This window comes from Heloderma suspectum, chromosome 3, assembly GCF_057233095.1.
Source record: "Heloderma suspectum isolate Gila_16-S chromosome 3, 16-S_ref, whole genome shotgun sequence".
Lineage (NCBI taxonomy): Eukaryota > Metazoa > Chordata > Lepidosauria > Squamata > Helodermatidae > Heloderma > Heloderma suspectum.
Genome location: NC_139460.1, coordinates 301,838,660 through 301,860,270, shown reverse-complemented (window position 1 = coordinate 301,860,270; position 21,611 = coordinate 301,838,660). Strand labels below are relative to the sequence as shown.

The following is a 21,611-nucleotide window of genomic DNA, read 5'->3' as shown; positions in this document are numbered from 1 at the left end:
TTTTATCCTACGTAAATATTTATGTAGGCTTTTATGGTGAAAAAAAAAAGAAATGCAAATAGCGCCCACTATGCTATTTGTGGTTCCCTTTTTTTCTGCCATAATTGCTACATAAGTATTTACATAGCATAAAAAGGCGAAAAATAGGGAACGCAAATGTCGGCCTCTGTAGCCGCCGCCATTTGCGTATGCTGTTTTTTGGGGGGGGCATGCCGTGATAGGCTACGTAAATACTTACGTAGCCTATCACAGCAGCCTCGAAGGATGCAAATGGCGGCCACTACAGTGGCTGCCATTTGCGTCCGCAGCAGCCCGTCCGCAGCCGGAAGTCCGGCTGTTGACAGCTCTGGCTGGGTGCTCCGTGGAGCCACCACAGAGCAGAGCCGGCTGGGCAGAATTCTGGGGGGAGGACCAGATCGCCTCCCACCTGTCAAGGATTCTGGGGGGAGGGATGGAGCGCCTCCCCCCCACCACAAACACAATCCGCAAAAAGGTAAGTGACTTCCGTACATCCCTACCCATACTTAGGTAACATATAGAATAAGTTTAGGTATTGCTTTCTTATTTTCTGTACCGCTCCAAAGCTTTGGCTATTGGGCAGTAGGGATGGACGAAAGTCCCTTACCTGGTCCTGCAGCTTTCTTCGGGGGGCGGGGGAGGCACTTCGTTTCTCCCTCGAAAATTCTTGGCAGGTGGGGAGGCACCCCGCCCCTCCCCACCAAAATTCTGGCCAGGGGGGAGGCACCCCATCCCTACCCGCTGAAATTCTGGCCGGGGGGGAGTGCCCCGTCTCCCCGGCTGCGAAAGAAAAAAGTAAAGGAAAAAGAAAAACGTGATAGGCTACGTAAAGATTTATGTAGCCTATCATGGCTAGGTTTTCAAAGTCAGCTGTGATAGGCTACGTAAATCTTTATGTAGCTTATCACGGCTGACTTTGAAAAGAAAAAAAAAGCGCGTACGCAAATGGCGGCGCCCATGGGCGCCGCCATCTGCGTTCCTTATTTGGGCATGGGTAGTCTACGTAAAGATTTACATAGACTACGGCAAAAATAAGGGCAACGCAAATAGCATTGCCCTTATTTTCGCCGTAGGCTATGTAAATCTTTACGTAGACTACCCGTGCCCAAATAAGGAACGCGAATGGTGGCACCCATGGGCGCCGCCATTTGCGTATGCGCTTTTTTTCCCCCAAAGTCAGCCGTGATAGGCTACGTGAAGATTTACGTAGCCTATCACGGCTGACTTTGAAAATCTAGCTGTGATAGGCTACGTAAATCTTTATGTAGCCTATCACTTTTTTTTTTTTTACTTTAGTTGGAAATGGCGGTGGCAGCAGCTGGTTGGAAGACCGGCCGCCACCACCGCTACCACTGAACCACTGCCGAACTGCTGCCGGGACCTGCTGCCGTGAGGGACATTCACATGAGGTAAGTCCCATCCCGGGGGGGGCGGGGGGTGTCTGAGAATTTCCCCACCAATTTCGGGGGGCCGAATACGTTGGCATTCGGCCTCCCGGAGATTCGTGGAGAAATTCTCCGACATCCCTATTGGGCAGTATAGAAATGTAATAAATAAATAAGAACATTTCCTGGAGTATTGTTCCAGAGCCTTTATTTGATTCTTGTATACCTTTTTATCCTTTCCCCTTTCCCCTATATAAATAAACTACATCTCTACCTCTAGAGCTCTGTGTGTCCTTCCTTCCAAGAAAACCTCAGCACCATCTGCTTGGGCTAATTGTTACTGTGTTCAGGCTTGGGTGCCAGCTTAGATCCTTATTTCTGTGCCCAGGTGTGTCCTGAAAGGTCTAGGAGTCCCCTGGCTCAGGCTGAGGTGGGCATAAAGGGATGATGGCAATCTATGGTTGCGTAACTCAGTGAAGCCATAAGCTATTCCATGCAGGGCCACCCAAGATGGACAGGTCATGGTGGAGAGTTCTGACAAATGTGGTCCACTGGAGAAGGAAATGGCAACCCACTCCAGTATTCCTGCCAAGAAAATCATGCTCCAAATATATGGTATGTCAGTGGCTGGGGGTGGGTTAGAACAAGTGATGCAGTCATTCGCTAGTGATTCTCATGTGGGAGGTGACAGAATGATCTTGATCCTAGTTGTCCCCCACTATCTTTGAAAAGTCCCCTTCATGGATCACTGCCTTGTTGTGGCGAAGGGGCTTGCGTAACTCAGTGAAGCCATAAGCTATGCCATGTAGGGCCACCCAAGACAGACAGGTCATGGTGGAGAGTTCTGACAAAATGTGGTCCACTGGAGAAGGAAATGGCAACCCACTCCAGTATTCTTGCCAAGAAAACCCCATGGAACGTATCACAAGGCTAAAAGATATGACTCCGGAAGAAGAGCACCTCAGGTCGGAAGGTGTCCAATATACTACTGGGGAAGAGCAGAGGGAATTTCCAAGTAGCACCAGAAAGAGTGAAGCGGCTGGGCCAAAGCCGAAAGGACACTCAGCTGTGGATGTGTCTGGTGGTGAAAAGAAAATCCGATGCTGTAAAGAACAATATTGTTTAGGAACCTGGAATGTCAGATCAATGAATCAAGGTAAGCTGGAGGTGGTCAAAAATGAGATGCAAGATTGAACATCGACATCTTGGGAATCAGCAAACTAAAATGGACAAGCATGGGTGAATTTAATTCAGGTGACCATTATATCTACTACTGTGGGCAAGAATCCCTTTGAAGAAATGGAGTAGCACGCATAGTCAACAAAAGGGTGGGAAAAGCAGTATTGCGGTACAATGTTAAAAATGATAGAATGATCTCAGTACGAATCCAAGGCAAACCATTCAACATCACAGTAATTCAAGTCTATGCCTAACCACTGATGCCGAAGAAGCTGAGGTTGATCAGTTCTATGAAGACCGACAACACCTTCTAGAACTAACACCAAAAAAAATGTCCTCTTTGTCATAGGGGATTGGAATACTGAAGTAGGAAGACAAGAAATAACCAGGATAACAGGGAAGCATGGCCTTGGTGTACAAAATGAAGCAGGATAAAGGCTAATAGAGTTTTGCCAAGAGAACACGCTGATCATAGCAAACTCTCTTTTCCAACAGCACAAGAGACGACTCTACTCATGGACATCACCAGATGGTTAATCAGATTGATTATGTCCTTTGCAGCCAAAGATGGAGAAGCTCTATACAGTCAGTAAAAACAAGACCAGGACCTGACTGTGGCTCAGATCATGAGCTGCTTCTTGCAAAATTTTGGCTTAAATTGAAGAACATAGGGAAAACAACTGTATCATTCAGTTATGATCTAAATCATATCCTTTATGAATATAAAGTAGAGGTGAGGAATAGATTTCAGGGATTAGACCTGATAGCCAGAGTGCCTGAGGAACTATGGACGGAAGTCCGTAACATTGTTCAGGAGGCAGCAACGAAATCCATCCCAAAGAAAAAGAAATGCAAGAAAGCCAAGTGGCTGTCTGATGAGGCTTTACAAGTAGCTGAGGAAAGAAGGGAAGTGAAAAGCAAGGGAGAAAGGGGAAGATATATCCAACTGAATGCAGATTTCCAGAGAATAGCGAGGAGAGACAAGAAGGCCTTCTTAAATGAACAATGCAAAGAAATCAAAGAAAACAATTTATTTATTTATTAAATTTATTAATCGCCCATCTGGCCGGTCACCCAGCCACTCTGGGCGATGTACAACAATAAAAACAGTTTGCAGAATAAAATTCAACATTAAAAACATTACATTTCTAAAATTACCCTAGCCCACCCCAAATTCCTGCCTGAACAACCATGTTTTTAATGCATGGCAGAAACTCATTAAAAAGAGGGCACAGTGGAGTTCCCTAGGGAGGGAGTTCCACAGAGTGGGGGCCACCACAAAGAAGGCCCTCTCCCTTATCCTCACCAGCCTAGCTGTCCTGGCTGATGGGACAGAGAGAAGGCCATCCAAGGCTGATCTTTTTGAGTGGCCTATCTGGTGTTGCTGGAGGCACTCCTTGAGATAGGCTGGGAAACAATAGAATGGGAGAGACTGGAGACCTTTTCAAGAAAATTGGAGATATGATATCAAGGGAACGTTTTGTGCAAAGACGGGCATGATAAAGGACAAAGAAGGCAGGGACCTAACAGAAGCAGATGAGATTAAGAAGAGGTGGAAAGAATACAAAGAAGAACTATACAGGAAAGGTCTTAATGTCCCTGATAGCCATGATAGTGCCGTCACTGAACTTGAGCCGGACATCCTCGAGAGTGAAGTCAAGTGGGCCTTAGGAAGCATTACTAGCAACAATGCTAGTGGAGATGACAGTATTCCAGCTGCGCCATTTAAAATCCTAAAAGACAATGCTGTTAAAGTGCTGCACTCAATATGCCAACAAATTTGGAACACTCAACAGTGGCCACAAGACTGGAAAAGGTCAGTTTACATTCCAATTCCAAAGAAGGGCAATGCCAAAGAGTGCTCCAACTACCGTACAATTGCACTCATTTCACATGCCAGCAAGGTGATGCTCAAAATCCTACAAGCTAGGCTTCAGCAGTATGTGAACCATGAACTACCGGAAGTACAAGCTGGGTTTCGAAGAGGCAGAGGAACTAGAGATCAAATCACCAACATTCGCTGGATCATGGAGAAAGCAAGAGAATTCCAGAAAAATGTCTATTTGAGCTTCATTGACTACTACGCTAAAGCCTTTGATTGTGTGGATCACAACAAACTGTGGCAAATTCTTAAAGTGATGGGAGTACCAGACCACCTTACCTGTCTCCTGTGAAACCTGTACGAGGGTCAAGAAGCAACAGTAAGAACCAGACATGGAACAACCGATTGGTTCAAAATTGGGAAAGGAGTGCGATAAGGCTGTATATTGTTGCCCTGCTTATTTAACTTATATGCAGAGTACATCATGAGAAATGCCAGGTTGGTTGAATCACTGTTCGAAATTAAGATTGCCGGGAGAATTATCAACAACCTCAGATACGCAGATGATACCACCCTAATGGCAGAAAGCGAAGAGGATCTCAAGAGCCTCTTGTTGAGGGTGAAAGTGGAGAGTGCAAAAGCTGGTTTGAAACTCAACATTAAAAAAACTAAGATCATGGCATCTGGCCCCATCACTTCCTGGCATATAGAAGGGGAAGAAATGGAAGCAGTGACAGATTTTATTTTCTTGGGCTCCAAGATCACCGCAGACGGTGACTGTAGCCATGAAATTAAAAGATGCTTGCTCCTTGGGAGGAAAGCTATGGCAAACCTAGACAGCATAGTAAGAAGCAGAGACATCACCTTGCCGACAAAGATTCATATAATCAAATCTATGGTTTTCCCAGTAGCAACATATGGCTGTATTGCTGGATTATAATGAAGGAATAGCTGAAGTATATGGAGGGCTGAGCACCGAAGAATTGATGCTTTTGAACTGTGGTGCTGGAGAAGACTCTTACGAGTCCTCTGGTCTGCAAGGAGGTCAAATCAGTCCATCCTAAAGGAAATCAACCCTGACTGCTCATTGGAAGGACAGATACTGAAGCTGAAGCTGAAATATTTTGGCCACCTAATGCGAAGAGAAAACTCCCTGGAAAAGACCCTGATGCTGGGAAAGATTGAAGGCAAAAGGAGAAGGGGATGGCAGAGGATGAGATGGCTAGATAGCATCACCAAGGCAATGAATATGAACTTGAGCACACTCTGGGAGAGAGCGGAGGACAGGAAGGCCTGTCATGCTATGGTCCATGGGGTCATGAAGAGTTGGACATGACTTAACAACTGAACAACAACACTGCAGGAAGTTTGAGCAACACCTTTTCTTCCTTCAATAATCCCATGATGTTGTGGCTATCATTACTACTACTTGTAACAGTGTTGCCAGCGTAGCTATGGAGACTAGAGTTGTGCAGAAAGGGTCTCTCAAAATTATCCACCCTATTTGTGGGCAGGAAATTGGGAGGATAAATTCTCTAACAGTTTCTCACAGATGGGGGTCACCATTGGCTGGGGTTGTAGTACAGGTTCTCCCCGCCCCCCAAAAAGGGTGTTTTGCTTTATTGTACTGTTTCTATAGGTGGGAACAGCATCAACTGTGTTGAGGCTTCCACTCTTCTGAGGAAGAATATTGAATTTCTTTTGGTGGTATTTTTGAGCTTCCTGAATCACTGCCAGGTGGCCGAGGGTGCTGTGTGTGTTTTCTCTCTCTATTACATATCTTCCCTTGCTCTGCAGCCTCCCAGGCCACCTGCACTGTCTGAATTGAACCCCACCCCCATGGCAGGAATTACCTCATGATATCTTCCTCATTTTGGCTTTAACTGTAGTGTGGGAAGCCAAGGAGGCTAGAGGCTGCCAGGGTGATTACTGTACAATGACAGACACTCATGCACACTCCTCTGACACCTCAGAAGTAAGGTAAGCACAAGAACCCCAAACCCAACCCATGAGAATATCTCTGAAATTTCTTCTCCTTTGAATTTATTTTCAGAAGCAATTTCTTTTCTATCAAATTGAATGAAAATACTTGAAAAAATATAGGAGAAATTTTCAACACAGCACTAGTGGGGATGGAGTTGTCAAATCATCTTGCCTTTCTTTGTGTGTAAAGAAACTATGGATGGAAGAATCTGTCAATCTCAATTACTCTCAGTTCCTCATTTTCCCAAATGTGAGTTCAGTTCATCTCAAACTTTGAGAATTTCTTCAAAATTAAGCTCAGTATGGTTTTTTAATGTTTGCATGAAAATCCATAAGCATTTTTGTGCTGATTTCTACCCATAAATGCCTTTTGTATGCATTTTGCCTGATGTACATTTTTTTTGCAAGCAATTTTCCTAATATAATGTAGTTTTTAAACCTTGATCCTCCTAATATGCACATTTTTCTATGAATTTTTGGATTGGAAACCTCCACTGCAAAATTCAGAGAAGTGCCAATGTTAAAGGATAACAGTTTTCGTTTGCGTAGTGGTTCAAGAGTGCAAAGTTATGTAAGTTTCCATTAAAATGTGAACCAAAGGAATTTCTCCCCTATCCCTAAAATAATCCATGTATCACAAAAATGCCATGAGCCTCCAATACCTCATTCCAAGGAAACTGAAACCCTGGGTAAACATTTGTATCCCTGGAGGAGTTGTTGTTGTTATTTATTAATTTCTATACGACCCAATAGCCGGAGCAATCTGGGCGGTTTACAAAATGCTTGTATCCCTAGAGTTGTTGTTATTAGTGGTGGTGGTGGTGGTGGTAGTAGTAGAAGATGATTTGTATACCATCCCATAGCTGAAGCTCTCTTGGTGGTTTACAGAAGTTAAAACTTTAAATACAAAATAAAAAAGTTTAAAAGCCATTTACATAAAAGCACCTAGACAATATACACAGACAGCATATAACTAAAAACAACTTTTTTTTGAACTGTCAGTCATCCAGGACCAATTAAAACTCATAATGTGCTGCCAAATGCCTGGGAAAAGAGATGGGTCTTAACCTGGCACCGAAAAGATAATGTTGGCGCCAGGTGGACCTCATTGGGGAGCCTTGTTCCACATATGGGGGTCCACCACTGAGAAGGCTGTTGCTGCCTTCTGAGCTTCCCTTGGAGGAGGCACTCAGAGGACGCCCTTGGATGCTAAACATAGCATATGGGTAGGTTCATTTTGGGAGAGGCGTGCTGTTAGGTTTTGTATCCCAAGCCATGTAGGGCTTATAGGTTAAAACCAGCACTTTGATAGGTTAAAACTAGAGATGTTAGAGAATTCCACCACAGACTCCAGTGAGGCTGGATTCTAAAGAATCCAGCCCCCTGGAGTCCGTGGCGGAATGGAGCAATCCTTCCCCCCTCCACCCCGTAGCAGCCACCATTTGCGTCCCTGTGGTAGCCATGATAGGCTACATATATATTTACGTAGCCTATCACGGCAAAAGGCAGGGACACAAATGGCGTAGCAGATGAATCCCTGCTCATTGCCATGATAGGCTACGTAAATACTTACATAACCTATCATGGCTAAAGTAGGGAGGCAAATGGTGGCCACAGACTGGGCAGCCAATCGCGGCTGTAGACTGGGGCAGTGGACGGACCGGACCAGACCGGACAATGCCAGGTAGGGTCCGTCCAGGGAAAATTTCATGGGGTGGCAGGGGGAGTGTTCCATTCTGCCACGGACTCCTCACTGGAGTCCGTGGCGGAATTCTCTAATATCCCTACTGGGTGATGATGTTAGAGAATGAGTTTTTCAAAGAAGAGAGGGAGCGGGCAGTCTGGAGGCATGTTTGTATGTAAGGAGCTATTGCATAGTAACTTATTGTGCCTGTATAAAACCCAAGTAAGCTGCTGGTTTTGTATGTGAGTCAAGCTGCAATCTAGGTCCACATACATGGAAGTAAATCTCTTTGAACTCACTGGGCTTATTTCTGAGCAAATAAGCATAGGGTTGCATAGGTAATAGACTCTTTTGAATCATCTCTTTTGTCAACTGAGACTGGGGATGAAGCCAACTCTGTATTACATTTTATGGTCATCATACCATGTCATTTTGTATTTCCCTGAATTGAGGTAATGCCACTCAGCTGGGATGTGATCAGATTCTAATTAACTTCAGAATAATGGCTTTAAATGGGTGAACTCTGGTTCTGGAGCGTGGCTTTAAAGGCACAAGTGAGGTGGCATACACAGCTCTGCACAAGGGTGGTGCCAGTTAATGAATACAAGCTCAAAAAGATGTGTCCAGTCCACTCATTCTGGGTTTTCTTTTATTTGGGAGATCCTTACTATAACTGCTCTTCAGTGATAATTACGGAGGAGACAGAACACTATGAAGAAGTGAGAAACTCCAAATAGGAATATTGCATCATTTCAAACTATGACTCAGAGTATATAAATCATTTACTAATACTTGTTGAATCTTAGAGAACTGAAGACAAATCTTTAAATCCTCTCTGTGGAGAGAGGTTTTGGAAAATTCAATTTAGAAATGCTATATTAATCCCAAGATAGATATGTGTCCTGTCACTGCAACATCCCTTTCTATGTGGTAAGATCTTTGAAGAAGGAACTTAAAAAAAAAAAAAAGTGCTTCCATATTGCTTATTAAAATGTTCTATCCTGGATCTGTGACTGATATCTCACACATAGAACTGTATTATCCTCCTCCTCCTCCTCCTCCTCCTCCTCCTCCTCCTCCTCCAAACTTCAAGAATGTGGGGAAGGCACTCAGTCAGTACTGTGGCACATGTATCAGCCATCTAAGAAAGCTTTCTGCACCAATAAAGCAGGAGACTTAGCTGCATGGTTGGAAACACATTGTCTGTTGAGCCTGACATCAATAGTTCAAGATGAGGGTCAACACTGATGGTGGTAACTTGACTGATTTTTTTTTTACAAGGTTATTCAAGTTGCCTAAATGATAAGAATCCCAAAGGACTTACATATGGCTTCTTGTGATAGTACTTCTGCGTAGTAAGAGGAAAGAAGGAACTGGGCATGAGGTTCAACAGAAGGTCATAGATGACAAGGAGATTTAGGAGTTATGAAGTCTGCACAGAGGATAAAATAGGGACAGTTTGCAGAAGGTTCAGCAGGAGGTCATGAGAAGGGCTCGGAATTAGTGCTGTGTTGAAAATTTCTCCCACATTTTTTCAAGCAGTTTGTTTGTTTCTTCATTCAATTTGGTGGAAAAGAAATTGTCCATGTTGCAATGTGCCATGATGCAGAGTATAAGAACAACCACTAGGGGTTTGTTATTGTCAGCAGTTTGTCCCTCTGGCTGTTCCACAGAGTTTAAGGAGTGAACCCAATAAAACAACTACAAGACTCCCTATTCTGTTTTGGAAGTTAAAGACTGTTCCTCTTTCAACTGCCTGAATCTGGTGCATCCATGAGTCCCCCACACTACCTAAAAGTAGACACTTGAGGCCCAAAGATGCTTAAGGCTGGTTCAGTGGAGGCAGCCAGAAGGGAATGAAGATTATATATATATATATATATATATATATATATATATATATATATATGGGAATGAAGATTATATATATATATATATATATATATATATATATATATATATATATATAATCTCCACTTGGTGGCAGCAGAAAAGGTCACTGGAAGGAAAGATGAAAAGGAGTGGGGCAGACTATTTTTCTTGGGTTCCCTTCCAAACATGGAACAGGATGTCACTGGCCTGTGACCTTCCCCCTTCAGGCATCAGAAGGGCATAGCCAGTGGGGAGGGTGATGTTGGGGACCAGGTCCACTCATTCAGGAAATGAGGAAACTCTGAAGAGGTTTAATGTAGAGTCTTATTCCACAGTCAAGTTCAACGGACAACACAATGTAAATGGTGCAAAGGCACTGAGCTCTCATTGACGATGAGGTGGGTTCCCTTATACCAAGTAGTGCCATCTTGGAATAGAGTAGCACAGGGCAACCAAGCACAGAAGTCCATAGGGTCGGGGCTGTATCCTCATAAGGTTGTATTGGGCAGCCCAACCATCATACAATTCTCACTTAAGGACAACCAGCCTCCATCCATCTCTTTCCTTAGACTAGAAGATGTGCTGCTGCAGGCCTGTTTTAGGAGCCCTGCCAAGGATACATATACAGTCTTGGAAATAAACGAGTCAAATGATCAGCAACAGTGTTTGGAGCCTGAATTCAAAAGTCAAGATTCAACAGATAACACTTGTGCTAGAGTATTACCCCTTTCCTCCCCGTGCACTGCCACTCCCCATATATTGCTTCCCTGTGTGTCAATTGGGCTTAGAAAGAAGGTCCCATTAATGCAAATGACACTTATTTCCTAAGCCTATTGGATGTGGGGGACATTTTTCAGCAGGTTCGCAGCTGGGTTAACCCTCTCACCCTTGTGTTCTGCATTCCTCCCACATAATCACCTCCAGTATAGCAATTTTGCTTAGAAAAAAGGTCCCATTTTAAAAAATGGAGGATGAGATTATCAATGGCTACTCATCCTGATGGCTGTATATTACCTCCACTATCAGAGACAGTATGCTGGGGAGCACCAGCAGAAAGGTGCTATTGCACTCATGTCCAGCTTATGGGCTTCCCATAGACATAGGGTTGGCCACTGTGCAAACAGAATGCTGGTCTTGGGTCCAATCCAGCACAGCTGCTCTTATGTTGATGGTCTCCCCCACCCCTAAACCTAATTATCACAATAGGGGATGGCTTTTTTCTTGGAGAAGGGAAGGAAGGGGAGAAAAAGAGAGAAAGAAGGTGGAGAGAGAGGGAAGGAAGGAAGGAAGGAAGGAAGGAAGGAAGGAAGGAAGGAAAGAGAAGGGGAGAGACTGAGAAGGTATGTGTTTGAGATAGATGGTGGTTGGGGGACAGAAAGATATAGAAGAGGGAGAGAAATAAGGGGTTACAATGTGTGGTGCAATGGCAGCACTGGCCCCACCCATTTTGGGCTTCAGCCACAGCCATAAACTCAGGCCACATCTACCCCCGGTATGCAGCCCCCAGGAATTTTCCCCTGAGGGAATGCTGTCCTAGACATAAAAAGGTTACCCTACCCTGTAGTAATAATGGCAGAAAGCGAAGAGGATCTGAAGAGCCTCTTGTTGAGGGTGAAAGAGGAGAGTGCAAAAGCTGGTTTGAAACTCCACATGAAAAAAACTAAGATCATGGCATCTGGCCCCATCACTTCCTGGCATATAGAAGGGGAAGAAATGGAAGCAGTGACAGATTTTATTTTCCTGGGCTCCAAGATCACCGCAGACGGTGACTGTAGCCATGAAATTAAAAGACGCTTGCTCCTTGGGAGGAAAGCTATGGCAAACCTAGACAGCATAGTAAGAAGCAGAGACATCACCTTGCCGACAAAGGTTCACATAATCAAAGCTATGGTTTTCCCAGTAGTAATGTATGGCTGTGAGAGCTGGACTATAAGGAAGGCTGAGCACCGAAGAATTGATGCTTTCAAACTGTGGTGCTGGAGAAGACTCTTACGAGTCCCCTGGACTGCAAGGAGGTCAAATCAGTCCATCCTAAAGGAAATCAACCCTGAGTGCTCATTGGAAGGACAGATAATGAAGCTGAAGCTCCAATATTTTGGCCACCTAATGCGAAGAGAAAACTCCCTGGAAAAGACCCTGATGCTGGGAAAGACTGAAGGCAAAAGGAGAAGGGGACGGCAGAGGATGAGATGGCTAGATAGCATCACGGATGCAATGAATATGAACTTGAGCATGCTCCGGGAGAGAGCGCAGGACAGGAAGGCCTGGCATGCTATGGTCCATGGGGTCACGAAGAGTCGGACACGACTGAACGACTGAACAACAACAACACCCTGTAGTAAATTATACAAAGCAATAAATATGCATATTTCAAGGAAGCTTCCCTCACTCAGGATGGATGACTGACTGTCTCAAGCTTCATAGACTTTTGTCTTTAGCATTCCATTTATGACAGAATAATTTTCCCCGCAAACCATGTATGCATTGCTGGATTGTATCAGACTTGACTCGCTTATGAACAGCAGGCAAATCTAAAAGCACAGTTTCCCCCAAAACATGTTATTTTGATGCAGGATGGAAAGTAATAGACTGCAACCATCCCTTGACAAGAAAACAACAAAAACCCTAGATATTTACCTGGTTTTACAAAGGGATACTTCACACAAAATTTACATTGGACTGAGGAAATTGAAAAGTCCATTCATATGGAAATAGAAAAGGCGCTCCAATATGCTTGGTGAAAATGTGGGATTTTGTTTTATGGTTATTGTACAGTGCTATGGCCAGGAATTTCATCATCCTGGGCTAGAATTCACTTCAGTGGGGTTTGGGGTGGAGGACTGTGCCTTGTTGTTGTTGTTGTTCAGTCGTTCAGTCGTGTCCGACTCTTCGTGACCCCATGGACCATAGCACGCCAGGCCTTCCTGTCCTGTGCTCTCTCCCGGAGCGTGCTCAAGGACTGTGCCTACTCTTGAGTAAAAATGAAAAAAAGCAAGTGACATAGCTGCTAGATACAGATTGAAACTGATGTCTCTTTTGGCCCTCGCCTCTTTAAACTGAATATTCTATGGGAATAATGACGCAAAATAATTCAGTCCTAGCTTGTATCATACTTTCTATCATCTATCATATCTATATTAGTACCGTGCTGAAAATTTGAAAACACCTTTGAAAATGCTTCTAGAATAAGATGCCATTGGGAGCCCGCCAGGCCCCATCATTGCAGCCTTTTAAGAAGGCCCTGAAAACATACTATTTTATTTTGGCTTTCCCTTTATTTTGGCCTTCAGAGAACTTCTCATGGGTTGGATTCAGTATTCTTGTGCTTTCCTTACTTATGAGGTGGCCAAGGAGTGTGTGTGTGTGCTGTATTATAAAGGTATCTCTCTGGCAGCCTGTCATCTACTAGGCATCTTGTGTTTCAATTAAAGTCCAAGGGAAGACATCATGAGCTAAATCTTCCCATAAGGCTTTTTCAGACCAGGAAGCGCAGGCATTCTGGGAAGTTGGAGAGCAATGGAGAGATGTATAATCAAAAAAAGAAACACACACAGATCACCATTGGCCACTTTGCATTGATTAGGTAAGCTCAAAAACACCACCAAAAGAAACATTCAAAATTAATTTATTAAACACCCTGAGAATGAGGCAGAAAAATGGAGGCCTCTTTCATTGGGGAAGAAAACTTTCCAGAAATCGGAGGACAGATTTTGGCAAAGCACTACCTCTACCTCTTCCCTGGAGCGGGACAAAAACACACACCCCACTCCTGCTATAGGGCTTTCAAGGAAGTAGCATTATTAAAAACATCTGCATTCATGATGAGATGTACCCATAATCCCCCCTCAGAAATGTAATATTTGAAACACTCTGGGGAAGGTGTGGAACCCTGAAGAACGGCAACTAGAGATGAGCCAAAATTTCTCAGAGACTACTTTTCTCAGAAACATTCTGAGATTCCCCCCCTTACTTGCCCCCCTAGAATTAAAAGGCTACTTTGCAGAAATGTCTACACATTTTCTTCACCATATTTATTTGTGGTGGTCACCTTCCTTTTCCCACATCTGCGCCCTTACAAAGCCCAAGAACAAAGCTGGGTTTGGGGCTATGTGGTGGATGCAAAATGGGGGCCAGGCTGGGGCTGCCAACACAGCTGATGCAGTTGCCACTTGCAGTGTCAGCACAACAAAAACAAAAACCCTTAGGGAGAAAAGAAAGAAGCTATGCTACACCCCCTGCCAATTGTGAGCCCTACCTGTGAGAAACTGTCTTTCCTTGTCTTGCCCCCCCACTCTTACAATTTCTTCCTGGAGAATTTCTCCTTCCCCCGGACAAATTTGGTGAAATTGTCTTCCCCCACCCCATTTCTCTGCGCACAAATAAGGTGGAGAATTGTGGGAGGCCATTTGTGAGGAGCTCTGTATCCATCCATCCATCCATCCATCCATCCATCCATCCATCCATATGTTTATTGCCCTTCCTCAACAAGGCAATGTGCATAGTTCTTCCCGAGTGTGCCAAAAATTTCTCCCACATTCTTTTTTCAATCATTGTCATTCAATTTGATAGAAAAGACATTGCTTTTGAAAAGAAATTCAAAGGGGAAGAAATTTCAGAGAAATTCTCATGGGTTGGCTTTGGGATTTTTGTGATCACTTTACTTATGAGGTGACCATGGAGTATACAGAGATCCATTGTTCAACAATCTCTGTGGCAGCCTGTAGCCTCCTTAGCTTCCTGTACTCCAATGAAAACCATCAGGAGGAAGACATCATGAAGCAACTCCTCCCATAGGCCTTTTTTCAGATCAGGAATGGCAGGTGGCCTGGGAGGACGCAGAGCAATGGAAAGATGTGTAAAAGTGAGAGAAAACACATACGGCACCCTCGGCCACCTCGCAGTGATTAGATAAGCTCAAAAATACCACCAAAAGAAATTAAATTCTGCTTCAGAAGTGTGAAAGCCTCAACACTGTTGATGCTGTTGCCACTTGCAAAAGCAGTGCAAAAACCCAAAAACCCTTAGGAAAAAAGAAAGAACCTGTGTTACAACTAGGGATGTACGAAAGTCACTTACCTGGTCCCGCAGCTTGCTTCACGGTGGGGGGAGGCGCTTCGGTTCTCCCCCCGAAGTTCAGGCCAGGGGGGGAGGCGCCCCGCCCTGCCTCGCCCAGCTGAAATTCAGGCCGGGGGGGAGGCGCCCCGTCTCCCCGGCCGCGAAATACAAAAGTGGAAAAAAAAAACCCACACACCCGTGATAGACTACGTAATGATTTACGTAGCCTATCACAGCTAGATTTCCAAAGTCAGCCATGATAGGCTACGTAAATCATTACGTAGCCTATCACGTGTTTTTTTTTTTTTACTTTATTTTGTAATGGTGGCGGTGGCGGCCGGTCAGAAGACCGGCCGCTGCCCCCGCCAAACCACCGCCGAACCGCCGCCGGGACCCGCCGCCGAGAGGGACATTCGGAGGAGGTAAGTCCCATCCCGGGGGGGGGGTGGGGGGTGGCAGAGAATTTCACCACCAATTTCAGGGGGCCGAATGCGTTGGCATTCGGTCTCCCTGAGATTCGTGGAGAAATTCTCCGCCATCCCTAGTTACAACCCCTGCCAATAGTGAGCCCTAACTGTGAGAAACTGTTGGAGATTGCTCTTCCCCTAGGAGAAATTTGGTGAAATTGTCCTCCCAGTTTCTCTGCCCAGAAATGGGCTGGAGAATGTTGAGAGGCCATCTACACACAGCTCTAGTTCTTCCCTCTTTCCTTGCCCACAATAGCCCTGTGAGCTGCATTAGTCTTAAAGGCTCAAGTCTTCCTTTTGTCTGAATTGGGATTCGAGCCAAGGTCTCTCCAGTCCTAACACTGCCTCTAAGATGCACACTGCCTCTGTACAGTGTGAAAAGTATTTAAAAAATATAACTGCATCAGTTGCTATTTTTATGAAGCTAGGGCCTGCGGGGTATGTGTGTGTGAATATTAAGCAACATTAATATTTGACAAATCCACGAAACCAGAGAAATTTTCAATCCACTCTGAAAATCTAGTCTGACAACCCAAGCTTACCCATACTACTTTAAAGCTGCTTCTTTTCTACACTGAAGTCAGTAAAAATTCAGTATATTTTTTGTAGCTAAATTATAGTAACAAGTGCTCCAATTTTTGATAAAACCACTATGCACAAGATTTAGGATTACTAAAATGTAGCCTAAATCCTTTCTCTTGCTGCTGTGTGCACTTGAAGATAAGTGTTAGGGTGAATAGGCTAATAATGTCCTGGAATCTCCTATGGGTAATTGAGCACATTCCTAATTTTATTGCAACTTTTTGCCCTTCTGGTTCAGTTGACTTGAAATGGTAAGAAAGACATTTGCTGCAACTGTGTTTAATTGTTTTATGATATGATATGGAACTTAACTTTTCTACAAGACAAAATTAATATTAGGCCAAAATCACTCTCTATGGATGCTTGTATTTGTAATAAATTGAAGCTGAAGAAATTCTCCCCCACCCTTAGTGTTCAGAATCAGTGGAATTAGCAATGGAAATGACCTAATTGGGTCAAACGACTCATTTTGCTGTCAGTACTGGATAATTCCCTGGTGTGTATTTCTAATGCCCTTTCCTAATTATAATGGGATTTCTACAATTCTAGAAAAATAATTAAATGACTGCAAATATTATGAGCCAGCTTCTTTGATGTCATTAATCTTGATGATCACAAGCATGAGAAAAATGCCTAAATATCCCCACTCCTAAAACAAATGAAAAATACATAATGGAAGATTATATAGGATGGGGAGAAGGTGATGCTTGCAGCCATAATTTTGGGCCCCTAACTGTTGTGGGAAGGTTTGGGGGGATCTCATATACTTTTAGCTGTGTCCTTGTGGCCAACCAAAAGCACTTATATGTGTACATGTTTATTTAAACTTAAGGATGTGTGTACTCACCCAATCCCCCCCCCGACCCGCTTGCCAGATCCCTGCTCACTGCCTGCCCCTGCTCACACTGGGATGCGAGCTGGCTGGTGGTTCGCCAGAGCCCAGCGAGCGCTGTCAATGCTGCTACCAAGAGCAACCATGTCCCTCTCTGCCAAGCATGGGCAGAGAGGGGCACAGTTGCTCTCCTCAGCAGAGGTGGAGGCAGCAGGATGGGAACCGAAAGAGGAGAGCATGGCGCTTCCCTCTCACTTCCCATCCTGCCACCACTGCCAAGAGGAACTGCATCCCTCTCTTCCAAGCACCAGCAGAGAGGGGCGGAGTTGCTCTCTGTGGCGGCGGTGGCGGCAACGGCAGGATGGAAACTGAGAGGGCTCTCTCGTCTCCTATCCTGCCAAGAGCAACACTTGGGCAAGGAGCGGGGGCCGCTGCACTTGCCTGACTCAGCATGTGCCGACTGCCGAGTCAGACAAGAGCAGGGGGTCATGGACTGGCATCTGGGGGGCTAAACTGGCAGGAACCCACTGAGCTTGAGCTCTGAAATGGATGCTTACAACATCCCTATTTAAACTTTTGATTATTATTATTTTTTAATATGTTTAGTTCAGGCTGTCCATGCCATTTCTTGTATCACCAAAACAGCACCAGCTACACACAAGGGGGAGATACCCACAGTCTCGGAGAAACCCCAAGGTTTGCAAAACTTCAAACAACTGCTGGGTGGGGTGGGGTGGGGTGGATTAAGGGGAAGGAACCAAACACAGCTCAATGAGGATTCAGCATCGCTCAGTAGATATGCAGTGCCTATATGCTATTGGAGAGGAATGAAACTCCGGAGGCGAGGAGTAGCATGCAATAGAGTGGAGTGGGCTGGGGCCCTGAAGAGGAGCGCTTCACTAGGGATGTGTATAAAAGCATAACTCAAGTTTGTTGAAGTTCTCCGATCTCCACCTCTAATCACTTTTCGTCTTGTGTCTGTATATGATTACAGTTTTTCTGTTTTGCATGAAAATTTGTCCTAAATGTAGGGATGGTGGAGAATTCTGCCACGGATTCCAGTGAGGCCAGATTCTAAAGAATCCTCCTGCAGGCCGTCGAGGATTCCGGGGGGAGGGATGGAGCGCCTCCCTCCCACCAAGAAAGATTCCGCAAAAAGGTAAGTGACTTCCGTACATCCCTACCTAAATGTATGCACCAATTTGTCCAACTTGGAAGTCTATGTGTTCTTTTCATTATTGATTAAAGCATGTTTGGGCACTTCTTTGTGCATTTTTTTCATGCACATTTTTTTTTCAAAACATCAAATGTAGTGTTTGTAGGGCTGTGCACTGCTTCGGCCCAAGGCCCGACTCTAAGAAGGCCACTTCGGGCCCCTTCCAAAGCAAACCAGATGGGGCACAGAGTGACCCGAAGTGAATCGGGGGCTCAACGAAGTGCTTCAGTGCTCTTTGGAGCTTCAGCACCCTAGCACAGCCATGCTCCTGGAATCCGTGGCAGAACGGCCTCCTGCCCCCTGCTCCCCCCATGGAATCCCCCCAGGATGGCACTTACCTGGGGTGGATGCAGTGGATTTGGCGGTGGCGGTTCTGGCAGTGGCGGCTCCGGAGGCTGGTCTCCTGGCCGGCCACAGCAGGGCTGCTGCCGCCGCCATTGCCGTCCTTGGACTGTGATAGGCTACATAAGAATTTATGTAGCCTATCACACCTAGCCTCAAAAAAACCAACAATGCAGCATACGCAAATGGCGGCGGCTACGGTGGCCGCCATTTGCGCTCCCTATTTTTCACCAATTTATCATATGTAAATATTTACGTAAGATAAAATGGTGAAACAAAGGGGGAAAGCAAATAGTGTCCACTACGCTATTTGCGTTCCCCCTTTTTTTTGCCATTTTATCTTACATAAATATTTACGTAAGATAAATCGGCGAAAAATAGGGAACGCAAATGGCGGCAGCTGTAGCTGCCGCAATTTGCATACGCTGCGTTCTTGTTTTTGTTTTAGGTTAGCTGTGATAGGCCACATAAATTCTTACATAGCCTATCATGGCTGTCTGGCTGGACGCAAATGGTGGCCACTATGGCAGCCGCCATTTGTGTCCGCACCAGGCTGTCCATGGCCGGAAATCCAGCTGCGGAGGGCCCTGGCCAGCTGCTCCGCAGCCTGGCCGCGGAGCGGAGCTGGCCATCGAGGATTCTGGGGGGGAGGAGCAGATCGCCTCCATCCCGTCAAGGATTCTGAGGGGAGGGATGGAGCACCTCCCCCCCCACCGTAAAAGATTCTGTGAAAAGGTAAGTGACTTTCGTACATTCCTACCTAAATGTATGCACCAATTTGTCCAACTTGGAAGTCTATGTATTCTTTTCCCATTGATTAAAGCATGTTTGTGTACTTCTTTGTGCATTTTTTTCATGCACTTTTTTCAAAACATCAAATGTAGTGTTTGTAGGTCTGTGCGCTGCTTCGGCCCAACTCTAAGAGGGCCGATTTGGGTCCCTTCTGAGGCAAAGCAGAGGGGGCATGGAGTGACCTGAAGTGAATCAGGGGCTCAACGAAGTGCTTCAGTGCTCTTTGGAGCTTCAGCACCCTAGCCCAGCCACGCCAGCGCCTCCAGCTTCTTACCTGAGCTATCACAGTAGCCATTGTTGTCGCTGCCACCACCATTGCTGCCCCCGCCTTCACTGCCATCATCGCTGCTGCCTCCACTATTGCTGCCCCTCCTCTGCCATCACCGCTGTTGCTGCCACATCCACTGCCAGCCCCTGAGCCCTGGACATGCACCAGCTCTGGTTGCAGGGAGTCACCATTTTGAAAATAGCGATCAGTTGATGGCAGTGTTGGTGAGAGCTGTGGCAGAGGTGGTGGTGGCAGTGACAACGATCGTGATTCCTCCTGTGATGGCTGCCGGCACATGTCCTGAGGGTCCAGGTATGGAGCTGGGGGATTGCGCCACATGGTGGGGGGCATGAGGGGGGCCGTGAAGTGGGATTCAGCCACCTGAATCCCATGTCAGTTCAGGGCTGAGGCAGAGCAGGGGTCCCTCAAATCAGCCCGAAGCAAATTGGGCTGGCCTTGGTAGCCCCAAAGCGGCTTCCGAGTCAGTTCAGGAGGTCCATGAAAAGCCCTAATGTTTTGGTCTGCGAATCACACTGAAAGCTCTGGAATTTACAGACTTCAACAGCAGATTGTGCTCAGGTCCGTGTTTAGTTTGGGAGGTGTGGGCTGGGTAAATCCTGTTTAAAACATGGACTCTTTTTTTTTTCTTATCAAACTAGGGATGCTGGAGAAATTCGAGATGGATTAAAATGAGCTCAGATTTCTAAGAATCCGACCTGCAGAATCTGCTGCAGAGTGACCCCGTCAGGCCCTGCAGAGTTTGTTGACTTTCAGATGATTTTTTTACTTTCCCAAAATTTACGCATATAAATCCATAGAAAAATATGTACATTTCTGCTGTGGAAATGTAGAATGGAATAGGGGGCAATACACTAAATGTTACGTACTGGGGTACATTTTGTGAATACTTACGTAAATATTTACATAATTATTTCCGCATTTTTCCGCATGATGAAAAAAAATATATCTGTGGGCAGATGATGGAACAAAAGGCACCTGACAATCCACAATACACAGATGGAGCGGATTTTACACAGTCCATACATCCCCATCCCTGCGTTCCACACATTGCAACAATTTGTTACTGTTCCTATTGTTCTGATTTAACCTCTTTAAAATCAGACCTAAATGGAGAATGAATATACAAATGCACAAAAATATTCAAATATGAAGGGTTATGAAATGGTTCATAACTAGGGATGCAGAAAATGTCCCTGATAAATTTTGCTGATCTTATCATTATTCTTTTGATTTCCTTTGTAATTCCTTGGACACTTTGTCCAAGCAAGAACAGCCTAATTTGCCTCTAATTCCTAGGGATGGCTGGATTTTATTCTTCCTTGTTGTATTTGCTGTGTTCTGTGTTTCACCTTCTGGCTTCCATTTTAAGAAGGAGAATATAAAAAAACATAGACTCTTTAATTCTAAACTTAGAATGGTCCTGGGACTGCAGAATTGAAACAAAGCACACTCTGGACCAGCTTTCCCCAAGCTGGTACCCTCCAGATGTGTTGTCTGCAATTCCCATAATTCCCACTGGGCATGATGGTTGGGAATTATGGAAGTTGCAGTCCAACACATCAGGAGAGTGTCAGGTTAGGGATGGCTGCTCTGGACCTATTGATCAGTCAGGTGACTAAGGGCTGCTGGGTTATATGGGTTGTGTGTGTGTTTGCAAATAAACTGAGGTAAAACTGGGGTAAAGGTTTGAGTGTTGTGTTTTGTTTCAACCACTTAGGGTCTGAATGGCTTAACAGTAGGGATGGACAGGTCCACCCCCGCCCCAAGTCTGGGTTCTCCAGGTGCCCGCCAAGCCCCTGCCCTCACTTGTGTGCCTCCAGACCTCCCACTGTGTGCCCACCCACCTCCCACTCACCAAGCTGTCTGCACTCACACCGGGCCCATCCGATGATCTCTGTGGACACCATTTTGAAAAATAAGAAAGGTGCTTGCAGATATGCACACATTTGCTATTACACACAATGGCACTGTGAATGGCCGATATATGCAAGGTTACATGAGTAAATGGCCCATTTTTTCTCAAAATGGCAGCCACAGAGATCACTGGACAGACCCAGGGTAAGGGCAGGTGACTTGGAGGGGTAGGGGGGCAG

At 45.3% G+C, this 21,611-nt stretch overlaps 1 long non-coding RNA gene across 1 annotated transcript; it reads left to right on the top strand.

Moving 5' to 3' along the window:
* Window positions 1-15,306: 15,306 nt before the first annotated feature.
* Window positions 15,307-21,198, top strand: LOC146351505 (uncharacterized). Its single transcript, XR_014788905.1, has 3 exons — window positions 15,307-15,420; window positions 17,911-18,038; window positions 20,157-21,198. It is a non-coding gene; the product is annotated as an uncharacterized LOC146351505 (long non-coding RNA).
* The last annotated feature ends 413 nt before the right edge of the window (window positions 21,199-21,611 follow it).